Source organism: Perna viridis, chromosome 5, assembly GCF_037379345.1.
Source record: "Perna viridis isolate PV_CMFRI_1.1 ecotype Kerala chromosome 5, ASM3737934v1, whole genome shotgun sequence".
Lineage (NCBI taxonomy): Eukaryota > Metazoa > Mollusca > Bivalvia > Mytilida > Mytilidae > Perna > Perna viridis.
In genome coordinates this window covers 39,097,365-39,119,810 of record NC_142449.1, presented here as the reverse complement: position 1 = coordinate 39,119,810, position 22,446 = coordinate 39,097,365, and the positions used below count along the sequence as shown (strand labels likewise).

Sequence of the window (22,446 nt, the reverse complement as noted above, 5' to 3'; positions counted from 1 at the left end):
CTACCTGAATCCGCCTCTGGTATCCAATTTTGCCAAGCGCTTCGAAGCTACATTAGTTATATCCTGGTTCCCGGCACTACGTTCCAGGTATTAGCTACTAGCAATACACTCTCACGAGTATTAGGTCTCAGTATCGTATTAATTTTCCCATAGACTTCTATAGTGAAGTGCATATTTTTAGGATTTTTAAAAAAATATGCAAATCGATTCAATAAAACTTTCACTTATGTAGCATTTCTAAGGACATGTGAAAAAATAATTTCCCGCAAAGAAAATAGGGTGAGTCCACGAAGATCGGACAGAAAAGTAGTCTTGAACTATAAATAGCCATTTTCCTTACTTTCACTTTCGTTTTGCACTCACCAAACCAACCTTTTCAGTGGAACATTTTTATGATATTATGTTAGATTTTCTTTTAAAAACGTTCTTCATCTTACAGTGTGATGTTTGCTCTATTTTATAAGTCATTGTTCATATCTTTTGACAAAACATTAGTTTGTAGAGAGGCAAAAAGAAAATGCACTATATTTTTATAGCATCCATGTTTTGACGTACACCCGCTCAGGGATATGCAATACGATACTGGTACCATTATTTGTATATGTGTAACATACTGGATATTGCGATCGGGAACCAGTCTACATTAGTTATAACGTGTACGTCACTTAAAAACGTTTTCAAGGCTAGGATTCAACACTGTATTCACCAGGGATATGCAACCCATGATACCAAGATGGCGGATCCACCAAGTAAATGTAGAAATGCGAGGTAAAAGTGTGTTGTCTGTGTTTTTTTCATGTTGACTTTCTGTTTACATTGCATCCTTAGTTTGTATTTGATTGTTTAAGGTATTGGCATTATATCTTAATGAGGAAATAAAGACACAAGTGAATAACAAAGGAAAAGAGCCTGTTTATACTACATAAACCGAAACAAAAACAAAAAAATTGAAAAATCTAGTAGCCTTCAATATATACACCTAAAACTGTTATCATATCCTTCACAACTTCTCAATAAAGATATCACTGATTTTTACCCATATTGGTCCCGTTAAAGCCGAAATACCTCAATCATGGACTCAGTGGAATTCAGAGGTTGTATATAGCTTTATTCAGAGACTATATAATACTTACTTTTAGGAATATAAAGTCCATGTCTTATTGGGTTCAACATGCAACTTAGTTTCAAAATTAGTGTAAAAGTTACATGATCAAATTATTTCTTTTTCAAAAACTTGATGCTGAATCAATTGGATGTTTATTTGATCAAAAAAAAAAAAAAAAAAAAAATGATTGAAATGTATTGTGATGCAGGGGCGTTTCAGAACCCCTGCATTCAAATACATTCCATTCATTTAGTTTAGATATATAATCGTCCAATTTTTAATTCAATGCCAGACTGTAACAACTGAAAGAACAAGACCACTTTGCGAAGTATATAAAAAAATCAATTATTTGAACGACCAGGCATGAAAAATAGGAATATTGACCTATCTTTTAGAAACATTTGTCATATGTATTGATTAAATTAAAATCCTTATTCATGTAAAGAAGCATGAAATGTATATTTATAACCAGTCTATGTCACAGGCTGTTAGAACGGCGACCTTTTTGTCTACACTACCCCGTCAGATAGTAATGATAAAGTACTTTGGTCAAAGTCAAGTAAAAGGGTCCGTTTCATAAAAGGTATAACTAAATACCTAAAAAGTCTTCCACGCCTTTTGTAATGGTACCAGTATCGTATTGATATTCTTGAGGACGTCAAAACATGGAGGTTAATAAAATAGAGTTCCTTTTTTTTCTTATTTTTTTAAAACAGCTGCATTTAATTTTAAACTTGAATTTTGGTCATTTATTGCGTCCACGCAAAAAGAACATATTTCATCAATAAATATACCCCCTTTTTAACTATTTTTATTATCAATCACGTTATCTGATCATGTGACATGGGGTTAAAAATGGGAACGAAACAGAAAATAACAACTGAATTTTCTGACGATGGATTTGGAATAATCCGCATGCTAAATGAACAGAATCGGTTGAATATTGATTTCTTTACGGCTCTAAATGCTGCACTTGATAAAGTTTTAAGGTAAATCGCTGATAGTTTATAATTAGAAATTAACATTTATATGTTGAACTCAGCCTCTTATGAATTATGGGACCTTAATTATGGAATTATAAAGCTATTTCATTTAAAGCATAACGCATATATATTAGTCCATTGGCTGGGGGGTCAATATACCGGGAGATGATAAATTCAGCTACATAGACATTTCAATGACAACATGCCAATACAAACCGCTCCAGAGTTCAAATTGAAAATTGAGACCCTGCTGAGATAATAGATACATTAATGACCACATCTGTAGTATCGCGTGACCAAAGATAATTAGTGCCTGTAGGGTGAAGACCAGAAATTTTTAGGAATATTTCTTGGCATGGAGAAATGTTTGAGAGACTGAATACTTGTAATGATAATAAGAAGACGAAACTGACAAAATAGAATATGTTTTCCAATTTCGTTTTTGGAACATAATAATTACATAAAAACTACCAACAACATTTGCAGTTTGTTTGTGGTGATAAATAGATAAGTAGAACCTCGACTCGACTCGTGTTCCTCGGAATACCCTTCTATATTTAGTATGAATACCCGTAAAGTACGATAGATCAGTATGTCAATAAATAAGGGTAGTGGTCACTTGAGACTATTTTGCTATGCAAGGAGGTCTGCCCAGCGCTTGTTCCATTACCTACTTGTAGGTTTTCTTTAAGAAATAAAATCAAGTCTTTACGATCTTCTTCCTATTTTTACGATTTTTTAGGTTATTTTTATAAATAATTTTCATTTTCCGAGGGCGGCCATGTTAAACCGTGGCTTTTGTGGAAATTTATATAAGGTCGTCCGAAAGGCCTTATAATTACCTATTTTTATATACAGTGAAACCTATCTAAACAGAACCTAAATAATCCAAAAACCTGTCTAAACCAGATACTTCTTGAAGTCACTTTGTATCAATTTTAATGTATTTTAACCTGGGTAAACTGAACTCCCTTCTAAATCGAATAACCTTAAAATCGGAAAGGGATCCGGTTTAGACAGGTTTCGTTGTATATGTATAAAAAAGACTACAATTTTGTCCCTTATATTTGTGAACATCTATTTTCACTTTTTTTTTAAATGGCGCGGTACTGATGAGTTCTTTTATACATGTATGTATGCTGTTACAGAACTTTAAATGGCGCTCGATCTTTCACCAAATTTTGTTTGCTTGGACACGGTTCAAAACTGTAATCTAGCCAGATAACATTTCTTAATTATTATTATTTTTCATTATTTTATTTAATCAAAGCAGTTGTAAATATATAACAATCTAAGACCATCGTTTAAAATTACCCCAACAAAAAAAGTAAATACAAAATGAAAAAAACATTTCTTATGTGCGAATTTCTAAAGTCTATACCATGCCAAGACAAACCGCTCCAGAATCCAACTTTAGACCCTGCTGAGATAATAGATTAATGACCACATCTGTACTATCGTGTTACCATGTGCAAAGATAATTAGTTTCCTTAGGGGGCAGACCAGAACAAATTAGGGGTATTTCTTGGCATGAAACTCCCCAAATAATAATAATAATAATAAAAAAAACGTAGAAATTCAGCGACTTTTTATCTGATAAATTCAGCTACATTTACCTGAGATTTTTATTGGAGAAAATACATTGTACATGTAAAACCCCTTCAGTTAGCCACTACCCCTGTTCACCACGGAAAGATGGAAGTAGGATTTGAGCAGGATATTTAAAAAAAAGTTATGTCCACTAAAACCAATGTGTTATTTATTGTTCACTAAACATGATAAATCGTACTAAAATCAAGAACCATGAAGTCTGAAAGTTCTATTTTTACACAGTGTGCTAAAAAGGTTTCTACCGTTAAGTGATAGTCGCTGAATCGATGATGTCGCTGAATATGTGAACACGTGACCTCAGGACATTGACGTATTTTTCTGCTCTTGGAAAATTCTAAATTTTGGAAATTTCACTTCTGAGGTGATATATTATGACTTCAATGTCGTAAATATTACTAATTATTGTACCAATCTACTTTTTTGGTGCTAATAGACCCTTTTGTGGTAAGTTAATGAGCATGCTCAGTATACACTTCCGCGAGGTAGGGCTTGGATAGAACAAAAGAATTTTCTCCACGGAGTTGTATATTGACCATGCTCATCGAGCAGTCTTAAGTTAGCACAAAAGGGTCTATTGCCCGTTTTTATGTTCATAAATTTTGTATTTACATGTACTATAAGTATAGACCTGTTCATAGAGCCCTGGGTAGATGACCCTCGGAATATCGAACTATACTCATTATCACAGTCGATGAAATTGGACTGTTATATTTATAGCACGATCTTACGAGTTATTCAAATAGACTTTGAGCCCGAAGGCCGAGAGTCTATTTATAACGGCGAAGGCGGTACTATAAATGATTTATGACATGAATTAACCACACGATAAATTAATTGACCAATTAGAAATATTCAGGCACGGTTACATCGTGCTTTCGTTTTGCATTAAGTCAAAATAAAATATTACATGTAAGTACCAGTCCATTTAATATTTAGACACTGTCCATATTAAAGTAAATGACGGTAAAGAAAACTTCCCGAACCAACAATGCTTTTTCAATCTAAATATGCTATTTTTTTACTTAACAGTTGCCCTTTCCATATTCAGATCTGTACATAAAATGTACTTTTGAGAAAATCATATAATTATCTCAGGGACCCACTAAAATCAACCAAATCGAACAAAATCAAGAACGATAAGTCTTGCAACGTGCTAATTTTATGTACAATCTATATGAATTTTGTCTCAAAGAATGGAGAATGTTAATAAATGGATGAAACACATGGATCAAAAATGAAAACAATGGAAGATAGATAGAAAAAACGCCTTTAATTATTTTAAGTCTGTAGCTGTACTGTACAAACTTTTGGTAAAAATTGAAGTAAAAAAATCCGGAAAGATTAGACTAAGATCAACCTTGGTTTAATGATAAATGTAAAGAGAGTAGGAAGAAATTTCATTAAGTCAGGAAGCGATAGGTTTTTTTTTAAATTCGAAAACAGTAAACTAATGAAAAAGAGAAGCAAAACATATAAAGGTTAAATTAAAAAAAGGATTGATACCTTTCAGAATAAAATTGGAAATAATTTACGGAAAGGAAACAATTCCCAGTCAAAGGCTTTTAGGAAAATATTGTACACTATTGGCAAAAAAGACAAAAGCAATATTTCCGTAGATACATGTACATTGTACTATTTTCCCCTAGAACTAAATGAGAAAGAAAAAATAGATGAAAATGTAAAAAAATGGCAAAACCTGTGTAGATGATATTTTTAATGAATATCTTAAAATCACTGTTTTGGAGCTAATGCCTGTACACTTCAAGATTTTTAATTAAGTACTTGATACAGGTATTGTACTAGAACTTTGGTCACAAGAAATTATAGTACCTATTTATAAGAACAAAGGTTTGGCATTGGACCCGAATGATTATAGAGGAATTACACTAAATTCATGCTTAGGGAAAAACCTTCTCTTCCGTTTTGAATTAGAGACTTACTAAGTTTTCTGATGAAATTGAGTTCATGTCTGAGTCGCAGACTGAATTTCGAAGGGGTTATTTTACTGTTGACAAATTTTTTGTCACGTTCTATTAGCTTTATATTTTTTAAAAGGTGAAACACTATTTTGTACATTTTTTGACTTTATAAAAGCATTTGACACATTTTGGAGAGATGGTCTGTGGCTAAAAGGTAAAAAATCCAATATAACAGGGAAAATACTTTCAGTTATTATCAATATGTAAATAATGTGTCAGAATATTTGGTCTTGCATCAGACATAAAGGAAAACTGTCTGCAGCTTTTAACTGTGGATTGGTGTAAGACAAGGAGAAAACTTGTCGCCTTTTTGTTCTAATTTTCTTAATGATCTAGAAATCTTTTCACAAGACAATGAAGTAAAAAATCTGGATTTCATAGAAAGTTCATGCTCTGAAATGCTTGATATGTAAAAATATTTTTGGTGCTTTATGCAGATGATACAATTATCATGAGTGTCAAAAAACAAAGGAAGGTATGCAAAAAACATTGGATGTGTTTGATGATTACTGTAAAGAATTGAAGTTACAAGATAATACTGAAAATACAAAAGTTGTTGTCTTCAGTAAAAGAACGTGTAAATAACATTTTCAATTTAAAATATATAACAAAAATATAGAAATAGTAGAGTCGTATACATATCTAGGCACGGTTTTAAATTACAACGGCAGTTTCACTATTGCAAGAAAGCGTCTGATAGATCAAACCCAAAAAGCTCTTTTTGATCTCTGTAGGGTACTTAGAAACATTCTACTGCCAATGGATTTACAGTTGAATTGTTATATTACACTGAGGTATGGGAGTTTGAAAACATTCAAAACAATGAACAGGTGCATCTTAAATTTTGTAAAAAATATCCTCAAGCTGAGAAGCAGCACTCCGAATTTTATGGTTTATGGGGAGTTAGGGAGAATTCCACTTGAAATATTTGTTAAAGTAAGAATGGTTAGCTACTGGGCAAGAACTATGCAAAAAGAATCTAATGCTTAGGCGTATGATAAAATTCCATGACAATAATCCAACCAAATTTAGGTGGATTAATTATGTAAAATCTATGATGATACGGGTCATGGTTACTTATGGAACGAACACGTTAAAGTTAATACTAATGTGTAATCAATTCTATCAATCTTGGTTTTTCCAAATGCACAACACATCTCGTGGTGAATTCTATTCTATCTAAATTTGAATTCAGAATTGAACCTTATCTTCTTAGATTGTCCCCAGCAGATCGTATTCATTTGACAAAATTAGGATGTTCCAACTTAGATACCCATAGAAACAGGAAGATGGTCTGGAGTTCCAAGAAATCCATACAAATTTCATATGACGTTTACAATTCTTCGTAAAAAAAACACACACTCTTTTGTATAATTGAACATTACAAATGGACAATAATCCACCAAACTAATCATATTCAGGTGCTTTGAGTAGTAATCTGGGACGTTATGAGATCTCACTAATTTACTTCATTATGATTTTTAGGTATTTTAATTTATACCTCAGAGGCGTAGCAACCCAAAATAGAGTAAGCAAGTCTCGTTCTAGTTTCATTTTCTTTACCGGAATTTACGACGTAAAAAGTATTGAAAACCGAAGACCGATTTGCATTTTATTGTTTACTTCCGGGTACTCGAAACGCTGTATAACAATGCAAAATCTTCTATTTTATGTTTTTTTCTTTATACATGTACCTTTATCATGTAGAAACAGATATTTGTTATTTTTTATCGGTATTTTTTACACAAAAAGATGTTTTGCCCTCAACACTGAACTCAACGCTCTCATAATGACAAGTCTCAATGCTTTTGAATGGTAGACTAGGACACATTCTCGTGAAATCACGGGGTCACATGACGAGACTTACACATCCTATTGATTGGTACTACAGAATAAGTAACATATCATGTTTAGGTACCAATGAAAATTATTGGTATTACTCTTGCAGTACCTGTCGTACTAGGCTACGCCCCTGTACCTTCCCATAAATTATGAATCAATTTGTCGCGAAAGAATATTTTTGGGTTCTTTTTCGGTATAAACCTAGTATCATTGAACCCATCTGGGTCAAAAAGTTAACTTTTTCTGACTCTATTGTTCAAGCGACTAAATCATCTTTAGATGTCAAACAAACATCAGACATTATTTTTTTATTTTACCAATCATGGGCTTTTTTCAGGCAAACTACATAGACATCATAATACAATAGTAATTACAAAGATGCAATATAATCTAACAGGTCCATATATCACGGATTGACTGAGTCAAATTCCTTTAACTTAATTAATACATATGTCAATAATGTATTATATATGGGGTTGGCCATTAATTTTGTATTTTGCAAGATTGTTCCCTGCAATTGAAAATAAGGATAAATCAATAATGTTTAATTATAAAAAAATATCGTATTAAATAGTAATATAGCGTCAATATGCTTTAAAATAGAAATAAGGTTTCAGCCGCGTGCAGGTCCGGGTGTCAAAAGAATAGACCTGCAGCAGCGCTAAGCTTGTTGTAAAAGGCGACTAAATCGTGCTCAGAAACTTAGCCGGGGGCTAGGCGCTCTGCCCATAGAACAACTGGGATGTGTGCCCCATGTGGTGGAATGGGGTACCCCTGGTGTGTTACATGCTGGGGTTATCAGGCTATAATACGGATAACCTGACCGCAAACCATAATGGTGCACCGTGTTGGGAAAGATGCCACGTTCCTCGCACATTAAAGAACCTTGCTGTGGTATTCGATAGGAGTAGGAACCTTTGCGCTCCGCCACAGGAGGCTAAATTGCCCGACCCTACTCATGTCTTCCTTTTAACTTGTGGTAATCAAAACTTATCGTACCATCCCTTTTCCATTTCATCATAATTTCACGTTCATTTTATCATCCCTTTCATGTTCATCGCCTGAATATAGCTGAAATATTGCAGCTCGGGCGTTAAACCCGAACAATCAATCAATTAATCAATCAGGTACGTTGAGTATCCTTTTAATCACGTGATCATGATAATCAACGGAAAAAGAAGAATGTTACACCATATGTTATATAGGATATTATTACAGTATGAAGTGTGAAGTGTAATGAGGTGGATTTTTTTAAATAGATGAAAAAAATATGAATAATCGAAATAAATACTGGTATATCAATCATATAGCTCAATGTATCAGTCCTTCAATGTTATCACGAGAATTTCAGTAATACTACGGTTATCGAATTATAATATACAGTATACATGTATGTAACATTACCCCTCCGAAAAGTTGCTTAAATTGACATGTTTCAATTTAAAAACCTCTATAGTATTAATGCTTCAGTAAAAACATATTTATTTGGTATTTTCTGTTTAGTTGTATCACGATTGATATTAAGTCTTCTTTAGTTTGTTTAATAACTATTGGCAATTTTCATCGTCAGAATTTATCAAAAACTGCTAAAAATGGGATTTTCGATTTACTTACAACCGTCCTACAAATTCAGCTGTACAAGCTATTGCGCGACGAAAACATCTCAAATTTGGTATCATTCGATGGATGATTTAATTTTCTACATCGTGAATTCAAAATTTGTTTATTTATTTTGTAAGAATAAGAATATTAAGAAAATACTACCACTACACTTAGAAAACATGTCTCAGTATGAAACAATATCCTTATTCAGAGCATACTGTAAATCTCATATCTTTGGTTTCATAACTATAAATCAAAGCGCCGATGGCGTTGAACCTCGGAAGTCATGAGATATTTATAGGTGTTTAAAAAAACCTTTATTATCATCTGCTAATGGTAATTTGTTCTTTCTGTATTTCTAAAAAAGATTTATTATTTACAACGGGATTAACGCTTTTACCATTACTAGAACTACACATCCACACAATACGGATGAGTCAAAATTTCAATTTAAATTACGTTTCCTATTTTTTGGTTTCGTTTCATTTCGTTTTTATTTTGTTTCTCAATGTGTTATCTTGACAACCTATAATGTTTAGTTTTAAACGTAGCCAATCACGAGGAATCCATATACGGATATTGAAGACATTAATAAAATGTAGTTCAAACTTCTATATGTGTATTTGAATTTTTCTTTTACAACCAATCATGTAAAATAGAATTTTAATCGTACACTGTAAAAACGGGCAATGTATTTATATGAAATAATCAATTGATAAATTTTACTATTCATCCGCCAGATCTCTTTCGAGGTGGAAGTACCTTTAAAGCGGTTATCAACCGGAAGTCCTTTTGATTGACATCAGATGGTTTTACATGCAAGACTCAGACGTCACATGACTTTCGAGTGTATAATGGTGTATCTAACATATCTGCTCAATTAAAGCGCTTAGTTTTACATATTAGTGTTTTAATTAATAATTGATTGTGAATTTTCAGAATTTCAGATTTACTGTTATTTTATCCGTGTGAACAGGTGATTGAATATTAATTAATTCCCACATACTAACATACTAACATACTAACATATGTAATATAAATATTACTTTGAATATTTAACTTTAATTAAAAATCAGAGACTGTAGTCTTCAAAGTCGCTAATCGTCAAATATTCTGTGCCATTGATTTTGGCTTGCTTTCAACATCTGAAATGGCACGAATGCGATACGCTTTAAAATAGGTTGACTTGATATGGTTTCTCTTTCGTAACCGTGATGACCGGAATGTTTCTCAATCAAAACAACTGGTTATCAGGTAGTGCGGGATAGTGTTTTCGTTCAACAAGTTTCGCTCAAATTTTAAGGGATCTTTGGGTCGCTTATGATATTGACCAGGGATCCAGATTAGTAACTGTATAGTGAAGGAGATTTAAAAAGAATCTCAGTAATTGGATTACTCCACTTCTTTTCTCTTACATAGACAAAAAAAAAAAAAATAAATAAAAAAACACTCAAAATTGTACCAAAATGCACGCAAAGAACATTTGAGGATTGTATGTTTGATTGAATTTGTTGATTAATTTTAGGATGAGTAAAAAAGTGCGTATTTGCATCACAAATGAATACACAGATTAGCAATTACGATATGGACATTGCATTTTCATTTGTGGGAATCCGGCTACTTCTATAACGTAAGAGGTTAATATAAGAATATAAGAGTACCGTTTCTTCACACTCAAACACCAAGTCAGAAAAACCTCTAGCGTTGCTGGAGTAGAAAATCTACTTCTCGGTGATTTTAAAAATAAGTTACTCTTGATTTTCAGCAATGAAAACTGCAAGGCTTTGATAACAACATCCGAAGGGAAGTTCTACAGTAATGGGATCGATCTTGATTGGTTGGTGGTACAAGACATCGACATGAGAACGAAATTCTCACGATATTACAAGATACAATGTGGAGGATTATGCACTTTCCAATTCCGACTGTGGCTGCTTTAAATGGTAAGGCAAACGGTAACTAGGGTATTATTAGGACGTAATGGCGAATGTTTTTTTAGGAACTGATTCTAAGTCTTTCACAAAACCTATCGACCTGGCGAAACTATTACTTGTAATAATGACCCTGCAAATGGCCCACAAAACACGCCACAGATCTACATGGATAAGAAACCACGTTAATGAACTGAATTGGTTAAACAACCAGTTGGATCAGGTCTCAATCAATTGATATGTTGATAAAAAGTAATCAAGGGAACCGAGATTCTAGCGGAAATCTAAAAAACACAACCAAGGGACAAAGACCAGACATGTAAAACAGACTAGCACAACAAAGAACATGAAATAGCGAAAATAATACCTCCAAAAAAGCCAAAGTAAATCAGCAGCTCGGACTCTACTGAAAACTGGGAGCATGAATGAAGTGAATTGGTAGGGTAAGCGTCTTCTGCTTTTCTAGAAACACAAGCCGAGTAGCTAAACTATCCACATATATTCAGATAGTTTTTATCATGATTCTAACTGATGTATACTATTGTGAAAAAAACTACTTTTTTGCCCTTAACTTAGTCGAATACAAAAGTAATTCGGATTTGACAAAGGCATTGCTGTTCTTTTTTTGCTAGTATATAGGTATTTATATGCATTGGTAAGACAATAACTTTGACGTATTGTTAATTATACTACATTTCCTATTTTAATATTTAAGTATATCATAACAATGGGCACTACAAGTTAGCACTGACGTACGAGTTTTTATTGTGTGAAAGAGATCACAGACTCGATCGTATTTAGAAAAAAAGTATTATGCACTGTTTAATCACGTAAAATGTTTTATACTTATTTCAAAGGTCACACTTTCGCCGGTGGAGCCTTTATGGCCATGTGTCATGATTACAGAGTAATGCGGTCCGATCGCGGTTGGATATCATGGAATGAGACTCATCTTAAAATGCCAATTGGTGATGCTTTGATGGAAATTTTAAAGTATGTAAAAAAATAAAAAGATTATGTAAAAGAGATATGCAGGACAAGTTGATATATAGTATATATATAAACACGAAAACAATTTTTTTCTTTTCAAAGACAAGATCATATCACGCACATTTTCATCGTACCCTGCTATGAAGCCATAATCTCGATAACTAAAGTTTTTTAATCATAACTCATGTATTCCGATTCGATTTATCGATTTTTATTGTCCGTTATATCCATGGGCAGACATTTTACACATTTCAAGACCAGTATATTTTGATAAAGAATCAGAATTGTAAACCAAAACACATGATAATAATGCATGATCAAGCACATCTATGTGTATAAATTGTGTGTAGTCCTTTCTATGATTTTAACGTATAGAACATCTGGATCGTACAGTGATGGTTACTTCATCATTTTTTTTTATTTGGCAATTTAACCAGTATTTTGTCACAATTTCCTTCCTAGAACTAAAGTTTGGAATTTAGAGGCAATGCAAGAAGCCGTAGTTTTTGGTAGAAGAATAACAGCACCAGAAGCAAAATCCCTGGGTTTAGTAAATTCTGTATCAACACTTGATGATTTGTTACCGGAAGCCAAGCGTCTTGCAAGGCGTGCACTCGGGAACAATAATATTGACCGTGATGCGTTGGCTAGGATGAAAAAAGATATTTATGTTAGAACAGTATTTGATGGTACAATAGGTTCATCGAAGCTTTGAATTTAATCCACAATACCAGAGTTTCAAAGTAAATCTTAAAAACGATATTTATATATAAAAAAAAATCCTGTTAAAACAGGTGACCAGATATCATATAACCTGATACTGTTATTCACTGAGGATTGAGTTCAATAATTGGCTTCTACAGTACTGTAGATACCACAAAGCCTAACCCAAGAATTGAGTTTCGTGATTGTCCCTCATTAAAATATTTGTATCGTGTTTGCTTTTTCACTTCTGAAATACAAATTTGTTCCGCTTGTTTAGGTTTAGAGAAAAATATCTCTACTACATGCCTACTCGGTTGCTGAATTCACAGGCAATCGTGCATAAAGTGAAAAAAATACGAAAATCAAAAGAAAAAAAAAACAAATACAAAGCGGAAACAGAAACAAGAAGTCACATGGACGAAAGCAGTTTGAACTCAATGCAAACTCAAAAGAAATCAGCAATTCGGACTGGGAGTATATTATACATTGGTAGGGTAAGCGTCCTCTATCTGCTTTTATGGAAAAATCCCTTCAAGATAGTTTTGTCATATTTGTTGAATTGGTAAAAAGACCTAATTGAATACTAGTATGTCATGACCAAGTTTCGGTTCAACTGTTGCCAAGGAATTGTCAGTAAAATGAAAAGTAATTAATACTCGGTAGAATAATTAAAAGAAACGGACTAAAGCAATACATGTAAATTCCTGACACTTCGTGGTCGGTGGCTTTAAAGCGCCACATTTATTCATCTCTGGTTTTTTGTGGATGATTCACATCTATCGTGTACTTTTTTGTCTCATCTGTGTCGTATGTTAATTTCCAACCCAGGCATCCATATGTTATTGTTATAATGAAAGCACACTTCATATGAATATTATTTTGTTTGTATTATAAAATAGTGGTTGGAAAATACACTTATATCACTTGGACCAATTACATATTTATACGTTACAGGGCAAATTGGAATCCAGTAGTATTGTACTGTTTAATGAAAATTAATTCCGAAATATTTTTTGCAAAAGGGCCTAAATTTTATTATAGGATCTAGTTTATAGGATTTTTAGGATTGGTACTGTTTAATCCTTGATGTCAAGTCAAACCATTAATATTTTAAATAGGTCTTTCAGTTTGCATCCATATACGAATTTATTTTGCTATTATTAAAATGAGATTAATAAACATTTTTTAGTAAATCCTAATAGAATCTGACTTTGCTGAAGATAAAATCAGCATCATAATTTCTTATTGTTTGCTGAAAAGACAGCCAAATGTTATATGTGATGTGGCAGTCATAAAAAAGATGTTCTAAAGGTGCTTCTTCCATGCCACATAAGGAAGATAAATTTGTGGCATTAAGTTTAATCTTATATAGAAAATAATTTGTTGGCAACATCCTACTTTATGATTTGTCATAATATCCAGTAGTTATGAAAATATTTTAAAAATACAGTACCAGTTGTTACTTGCAGTTTCAAAAACATTTTCTAATTCCAGTTACTTTTCTTGAGGTTTGACAAATACCTGATATACACAATATTTTTATTTTTATTTAGCTTTTCATTTAGTGAAGTTATTTTAAATGAATGAATCAAATGATACAAATATATCTAAATTTTACTCTTGACAATATTCCTTAACTCCTTGATAAATTTTGGAAGTTATTTTACAAAAGTCTATAATTATACAATAAAACAATAAGGAAGGGTTGTGTATGTTTTTTGTTTAATTTGCTGAAATGTGAGAAGTATCTTACTTTAACAGTCTGTAATATCTTTCAAAAACTATATACCATTGTTTCCCAATTAACATATATAACTAGAGGCTCTGAAGAGCCTGAATCGGTCACCTGGATTGATACGCAACATATTTTTGTAAGAGCGACCATACCTGAAAGAACAATCATATCAATTTTCATTAAATTTTTTCTAGTAGTTTCTGTGGAGAAATTTTTTGTAGTAACATAAAAAAATAGCAAAAGTATGTCAAAGAAGGGCAATAACTCTAACATGGCTGAACGGATTTACATAAAAATTTGACCACATGCTAACTATACTAAACACATGTATTCTATATCAGAATTTGGCTGAACCTATCAGTTTTGGAGATATATGAGAAAAACTTCTGTCGTACCCCTATGTTCTATGTTTAGATACGGCGGCCATGTTTTTTGACTGATCAAAAATCCCACAAACTTATATGATGAACGCTCTAAGAAATATTCAAGCCAAGTTTGGTTCTAATTGGTTTGGTTGTGCAAGAAAAGATTTTTGAAAGAAATAACATTAAAAATAGCAAAAAAGTCGAAAAGAGCTATCACTTCAAGATGTCTTAACAGATGTACACGAAAATCACTGTTAGGTCTCATTATGCTAAACACTTTTAACTTGTCAGAATTTGGCTGAACCTAATGGTTTTAGGGATATATTCGTAAAACATATGTCTGACCCTATGTACCACGACACTTGGTACTGCCGTAGTGGTATTAATTCAATGTGGATCCTGAAAAATACGAGAGATCTTCTGGAATCCCTCAATTTTAGATTATTATCAGAATACAATAGCATTAAACCTATGATTTTTCTACTCTTTCTATTCCCCATACTAAGGTAAAATCCCGACTCAAAAACCTTATTCATCGTTGTTATTAATAAATAAGATGGTGCACTAGGATACAAATATGAAGTTCGTGGAAGAGATTCCTCATACTTTTTATAGAATAATTCCAAATCATCTTCCAACTATACTGAAGAAGATGTTTTTTTCAAAATGCCGGAATTTTGATCGACAACATATTCGTCCAGTGTGGTGGACGTGTTTTTCATAAACGGTCGGTATTCCAATGGGAACAAATTGTGCTCCTCTACTTGCCGACCTATTCCTTCACTCTTATGAGGCTGACTTTATAGCTAAGGAACATCGTTTAGCTAGATCCTTTAATTTCAGTTTCGCTATGTAAGATGACGTATTTAATACTATAATCGTTAACCAATCCTAGTTCCGGGGATTTGATACATCGCATATTTTCTACAAAAGTGATGACTTTTCATTCAGAATTGTCAACTTTCCTTTCATCTGTGGCAACATCCCTTCAGCACCTGCATATGGAGTTTCCATATCATAACTCATACGTTATGCCAGAGCTTGCCGTAACTACGGTGACGTTTTGTATCGTGCTAGACTTCTAACAAGTAGGATTTTGAAACAGGGTTATGTTGTTACAAGATGAAGTCATCACTATAGAAGTTTTATGGTCGTCATCATGAACTCGTGGGTTGTTACGGTGTATCCATCTGCACCATGAAAACGGATATGTTCAACATGTCAGAGTTCTCCTTTCCTCTTTCGTGTACCCCAGACTTGACTTTTTATGAGCAACTCGGCGGGTGTTTCTAGAAAAGCAGAGGACGCTACCGATTCGCCTGGTCCATGCTCCTAGTTTTTAGTCGAGTCCGACTTGCTCATTTGCTTTTGTTACTTTGTATGTATTATTTTAGTTACTTCATATTATTCATTGTTGTGTATGTCTGTTTTCCATGCCTGGTCTTTGTTCCTGGATTTCATTCTTTTGATTACCGCTAGAACCTTGGTTCCATTGATTACTCTTCCATAGAACTTGAGGTAAAGTATACTACAGACACTGGGAACTAAGCCTCATATCGTGACCTATACTTACAGATCGATGGTAAAGAAAAACTATTGACCAAACTATACGACAAACGCAATGACTTTTCATTCCGTATTGTCAATTTTTCTTTCATCAGTGGCAACATCCCTTCAGCATATCACAACTTATACGTTATGCCAGAGTTTGTTTTAACTACGCAGGCTTTATACCTATAAATAGGAACAAGGTTATGTTGCTACAAGATTAAAGTCATCACTACAGAAGTTCTATGGTCGTCATCATGAGCTCATGCATCGTTTGGGTGTATCCATCTGCACAATGAAAATCAATTTGTTCAACGTGTCATAGTATACCTTTCTTTTTTCGTCTACCCTGGACTTCTTTATTTTTTATGATTCACTCTCTGGGTGTTTATAGAAAAACAGAGCACGCTTACCAACCGGTGCACATGGTCCATGCTTCCAGTTTTTAATGGAGTCCGACTTGCTCATTTTCTTTGTTACTCTGGTCTTTGACCCTGAATTACATTCTTTTGATTTCTTTTTTTGAATCCCTTTTTTTTGGTTCCCTTGATTCTTTTTAGTAGCGGCCGCCATGTTTGTCGGTAAATATAAATATCCCTGCATACATTCAGTAAATTAGAAGCAGAAATAGAGTAATTAGAAAAAGATGTAAACAACAATTCTTCAAAAAACTTATCATTTCCTCTGAATCAGAAAAAGCTCGAGTAAGAAGTTCAAAGACAAAAACTTGTTTAAAACATTATCTATATCATAGCACAAAAAATGGACTACTTCTATTTATCTAATAATGTCATTGCAGCTCAATGGAGAACAAAACAAAAATCATGTGAAAGTAATCTGACATTTGGTGAGTGTAGTTAAAGGTTGAGCAGAGTGAAATATGGAAAAGTCCTGGCTCTGATGGCTTTTCGGTTGATTAATATATGTATATTTTTAAAAATATTGAATCCTTATTTAGATGACTAAGGTATGGGTACAATTCAGGAGTTTTTTTATTCAAATTTTCATTACCAAAGTACTAATACCTGCATCCCTAATGAAGGAAAGGATTGAAAATTCAGTAAAAAAAATGGAGAGGAATTAATCTGATGTACACTGATATGAAAATAACGTAAGCTGTCATTTCCATTTGAATTAAGCAGGTTTCTCTTCCGTTATCAGTGATTTTCAAAAAGGGTTTATGGAAATAGATTCATTTGGGAGAATTCCAGACTATTCTATGTCTTGATGCATTATTTAACATAAAATAAGGAGGAAGGTCTATTGATTTTTAGAAGGCTTTCGATTCAGTTGAATTGGATTTCATCAAAAAGCGCTTCAAAGTTTTAATTTTTGTGATTATTTTTGCAGCTGGGTTGATATTTTATATAAAAGGGCAAAAAGTTGTGTGATTAACAATAGACCCTTATTAAATGTTTTTTTGTTTTTTTTAATTAGAAAGAGATGGTCGTCAAGGTGATCCTTTCTCACATAACCTATTTGTAATTGAAGTTGAACTTTAGCCATGAAGCATAAATCAACATCTGGTATAAAAGGAGTATATGTGGATGACTTTGAACCAAAGTAAGCCAAAATGTAGATGATACATTTTCATCATGGGATGTTAGCAAATCATCTTTAAGAGGAACTTTTAAATGTTTTAAAGATTCTTATTCAATATCAGGCTACGAAAGAGAAAATTAAAGACAAAAGTGTTATGGCTAGGTAGTAAAAACTTTTCAAGTTTGATCTCATGCCTTGACATTAAACTTGATTGGTCATTTTCAAACTTAAGGTATCTTGGCATATATTGTTGAATTTTAAAAGGAAAATAAGAGAATAACAAGGTTTATTTACAGAGTAATCAGGGGAACCAAGGTTATAGCGGTAATCAAAAGAAAATGAAAATCTGGCTACATAGAAAAGTGTCAGTGCATGGTAAAATAATTATAACTGAAAATCTAGAATTTAAAAAACTAGTACATTTATTGACTGCATTGCCCAATTTAAATCAATCTTCACTCAGTTAAAATCCCGACTTAAAACATTATACATCGTTGTTTTTTTTCAAAAACGATGGTACAACTAGATACAAATATATAGTTCTTGTTAGAGATTGCTCATACTTTGTAAGAAATAATTCCAAATCATCTTCCAAATATACAGAGGAACATGTTTACAAAATGCTGGAATATTTAATCTACAACATATTTGTCCAGTGTGGCGGACGTGTTTTTCAACAAACGGTCGGCATTCCAATGGGAACAAATTGTGCTCCTTCACTTGCTGACCTTCCCCTTCACTCTTATGAGGCTGACTTTATAGCTGATCTGATTTGAAAGAAAGAATATCGTTTAGCTAGATCCTTTAATCTCAGTTTCCGCTATATAGATGACGTATTATCTTTAAACAATCCTAATTTCGAGGATTTCATACATCGCATCTACCCCAAAGAACTTGAGATAAAGGATACTACAGACAATGTGAAGTCAGCCTCATATCTTGACCTACACTTAGAAATCGATGGTAAAGGAAAACTATTGACCAAACTTCACGTCAAACGTGATGACTTTTCATTCAAAATTGTCAACTTTCCTTTCATCTGTGACAACATCCCTTTAGCAACTGCGCATGGAGTGTTCATATCACAACTGATACGTTATGCCAGAGCTTGCCGAAACTACGCAGACTTTTTGTATCGTGCTAAAATTCTTAAAACTGGATTCTGGAATAGGGTAATGTTGCTACAAGATTGAAGTCATCACTATAAAGTTTTATGGTCGTCATTATGAACTCGTGGATCGTTATGGTGTATCAATCTGCACATGAAAACTGATTTATTCAACGCGTTATAGTTTTCTTTTCCTCGTTTGTCTACCCCGGACTTGACTTTTTATGAACAAATCGGCGGGTGTTTCTAGAAAAGCAGAGGACTCTTATCCTATCGGTGCACCTAGTCCATGCTCCCAGTTTTTTAGTTGAGTCCCAGTTACTCATTTGCTTTTGATACTTTGTATGTATGATTTTAGTTACTTTATGTTCCATGTTGTGTATGTCTGTTTTCCATGTCTGGTCTTTGTCCCGGTGTTACATTCTTTTGATTATCACTATAACTTTGGTTCCCTTGATTACTCTTTGATTAATTTCCAATATTAGTTTTTACATCAAGTTGAGAAATCTATCCCAAGAAACTCGAAATTTGCATGTAACCATGTAGGTTTAAAATCTGGATCATTTTTTTTGTCATCCCAATCCATACCGCTCTAGTGTTATACAAGCTCATCTTTAAACCAGATATAGAGAAAAAACTTGTTAAAGCATGTGAGGGATTCATCTAAAGATTTTTCACTACCATCCAATGTAAGAAAAATGTCATCGGCATACTGGCTTAAAAGCTTTTCATCATCATCTACATGTACAATGTATATAGATTTCATGAATGTTGTGATAAGATGTTAGTTTTAGTGATAACAATTTAACACCTATGATAAATAGTAAGGAGAAAGTGGATCCCCTTGTCTGCAATCCCTCTCAAGATTGAAGAAGTTGGATGTGTCCATTGTTAATAAAACAGCGCTTATCCTCATTATATCGAGTCTCGAACCATCTGCAGATGGAAAATTAAAACTCTTTAGAAATATCTGTAACAAGTCCAAGTTTAAATCAAATAATTTTTTAAAATCTACTAAAAGAAGCAATCCTGAATTATCATTATTTTTTTAAGATAGTGCATCTTACATAAAATTCTAGTATTATTCCCTATAAATCGACCCTTCAAAAACCCTATTTGAGTGTTACAGATAACTTGCTGCAACTCAGATTTCAGTCAATTTGAAATAGCAGCTGGTGCTACTTTAATATTAGTATCTAATAGGCTAATTGGTCACCATTTGGTACACAAGTAATGACACTTTGAAATTGAAAATTTGAAAAATTTCCACACTCATATCCAAAGGATAAAGAACGATAAAGAAAGCGTCCGAGATCTCTCTACAAAAATTCGTAAAAATTAACGGTAAATCCATCTGATTCAGGACTCTTCCATTTTCCATACCTTGTAGTGACATATAACTTTCCTCATAGTTCAGATTACCTTTACAGAGGTCCTGTTGTTCCTGTGTGAATTTAATATCGTGTTTAAAAATATGAACTAATTACTCCTCTAGATGAGTACAGATTTTTATAAAAGTTATGTTGTTCCTGTAAATTTTCAGTCTGATTAGATATATAAATACCTCGGTCACATACCACTCCGGCTATTGTCTTCTTAACAAAATTTCTTTTCTCTAGCTAACAAAAATTTGGGTACATTTTCCCCATTTTCATTCCAGATTGCACGGAATCACCATAGATCACGGAGTTCGAATGTTTCAAGAATGTCTTTAATCATTTTACGAGAGTTAGGGTTTTTGTTATTCAAAATATTATATGTATCTAAGTAAAATCCTGAACAACATTCCAGTCATCACATAATAAAATACTGGTATTTGCAAAACAATAATTCTCTACAATAAATTTTAACGATGGTTCATCTGTATTATGTCCATAAAAACAAACAAAAGTTAACTTTTGTTCGCATAAGGAAAAATCAAGAACAATGTAAACTGCCCATCAGGATCAGTTTTAGAATCAGTGATATTAAAATCTAAACCCTTTTAAACATAATACAAACATCAGCACATCTATTATTACAATGCATATGCTGCCAAATTCATCTTCCAAAATTTTTGAACATATTCACTACTGTGAGTTTCTTGAAAAATATAGATGCCCCCTTTTATTTTACACAGTAAAAAAACTTTCAATCTTTTTTTCCTATTTCCAGATAGAACTCGAACATTCACAAAAAGAACTGTTGCATTATTATCAATACTCATCATGTAATAACATCTACTAATGGAAAAAGTACATTGGTCAAACAATAATAATTTAGCACAGGACATAATATAACATACATGCAGACATACATATCGTACATACAAAGATGACACTTTTTACAATGCATAATACACATCAGGTACATTTAACAGTCGAATTGGCTTGTCATCCAAACTGAGATCTTTTGTTCAAAAGCATGACAATAAATTCACGAATTTCCCCAAGAAGACTTCATAAATATGAGAATTGGTAAAGAGAAATTCAACCCTGTTTACTCCTACTTTAATTTATAAATTAAGTGAGTGTCTGTCATTCTACTTTAATTCTATATTTTCAACAAGGGGAAACAACAATTACGGAATTAGATATCATTGGCTGATACTACTGCAGCATATAAAGGAAAAAGTGGAAACTTTTCTACGTTTTCTTCCTTCACCACATCAAAATTAATGTATATGTATGAACTTACTTTTTCGTTTCACACTGAATTGATAGGAAAGAGATCTACAGCCAGAGCGGACATGTGCAATGGCATCCTAGCAGAAATCCAGAAGATAAAAAACATACAAAATTTACATCAGAGGTAATCAGGTACCGAATTGTTTATATCACATAGTATACAGTAAATCAGAACTAAAGAGACAATGAGAACAAAATAGGCTTTTGAATAGTATATGCATCATAAGTTATTTAACTCAACAATAAAGCACCTAGTAGAACTGAAAAAGTTAAGGATTTTGATAATTAAAACAAAATGCTCAACTATATAATCAAATACCTCAAATTTTATCCTCTGTTTACTATACTTCAATTGTCCGTAAACATTACAGTAATAAAATAGGCATTATCTATAGTACCTTTTTGTTCTAGTCTTGTAACAAGCCCAAGATTTCTTTATGTAATGTCATCATGTAATTTAATGTTGTTCCTAAGATTTTTAATTATCAATATGTCAATTTACATTTCTGTATTTCTGACTGTAACAATTACTGGTCTAATCTCACCTCCCCACTTCGGAATGCAATGAATGGCAATCACATTAAATGGTTCTATATTCACCCATTTATCTTATTCACAATTTCAACACACTCTACACGAAGATTATTATGTCTTTTTTCTGGAGTATTTTTCATATAATTACCTAGCATCTATTGATCTGTTGTTACAGTCCTTTACTACATCTTTCAATTCAT

General features: G+C 32.8%; 1 pseudogene across 1 annotated transcript; it reads left to right on the top strand.

Moving 5' to 3' along the window:
* The first annotated feature begins 1,931 nt into the window (after positions 1 to 1,931).
* LOC148617433 (uncharacterized) lies at positions 1,932 to 12,980 on the top strand (annotated as a pseudogene). The gene is made up of 4 exons (XR_015922490.1): positions 1,932 to 2,094; positions 10,888 to 11,065; positions 11,911 to 12,046; positions 12,506 to 12,980. The product of XR_015922490.1 is annotated as an uncharacterized LOC148617433 (transcript).
* Positions 12,981 to 22,446: the final 9,466 nt, after the last annotated feature.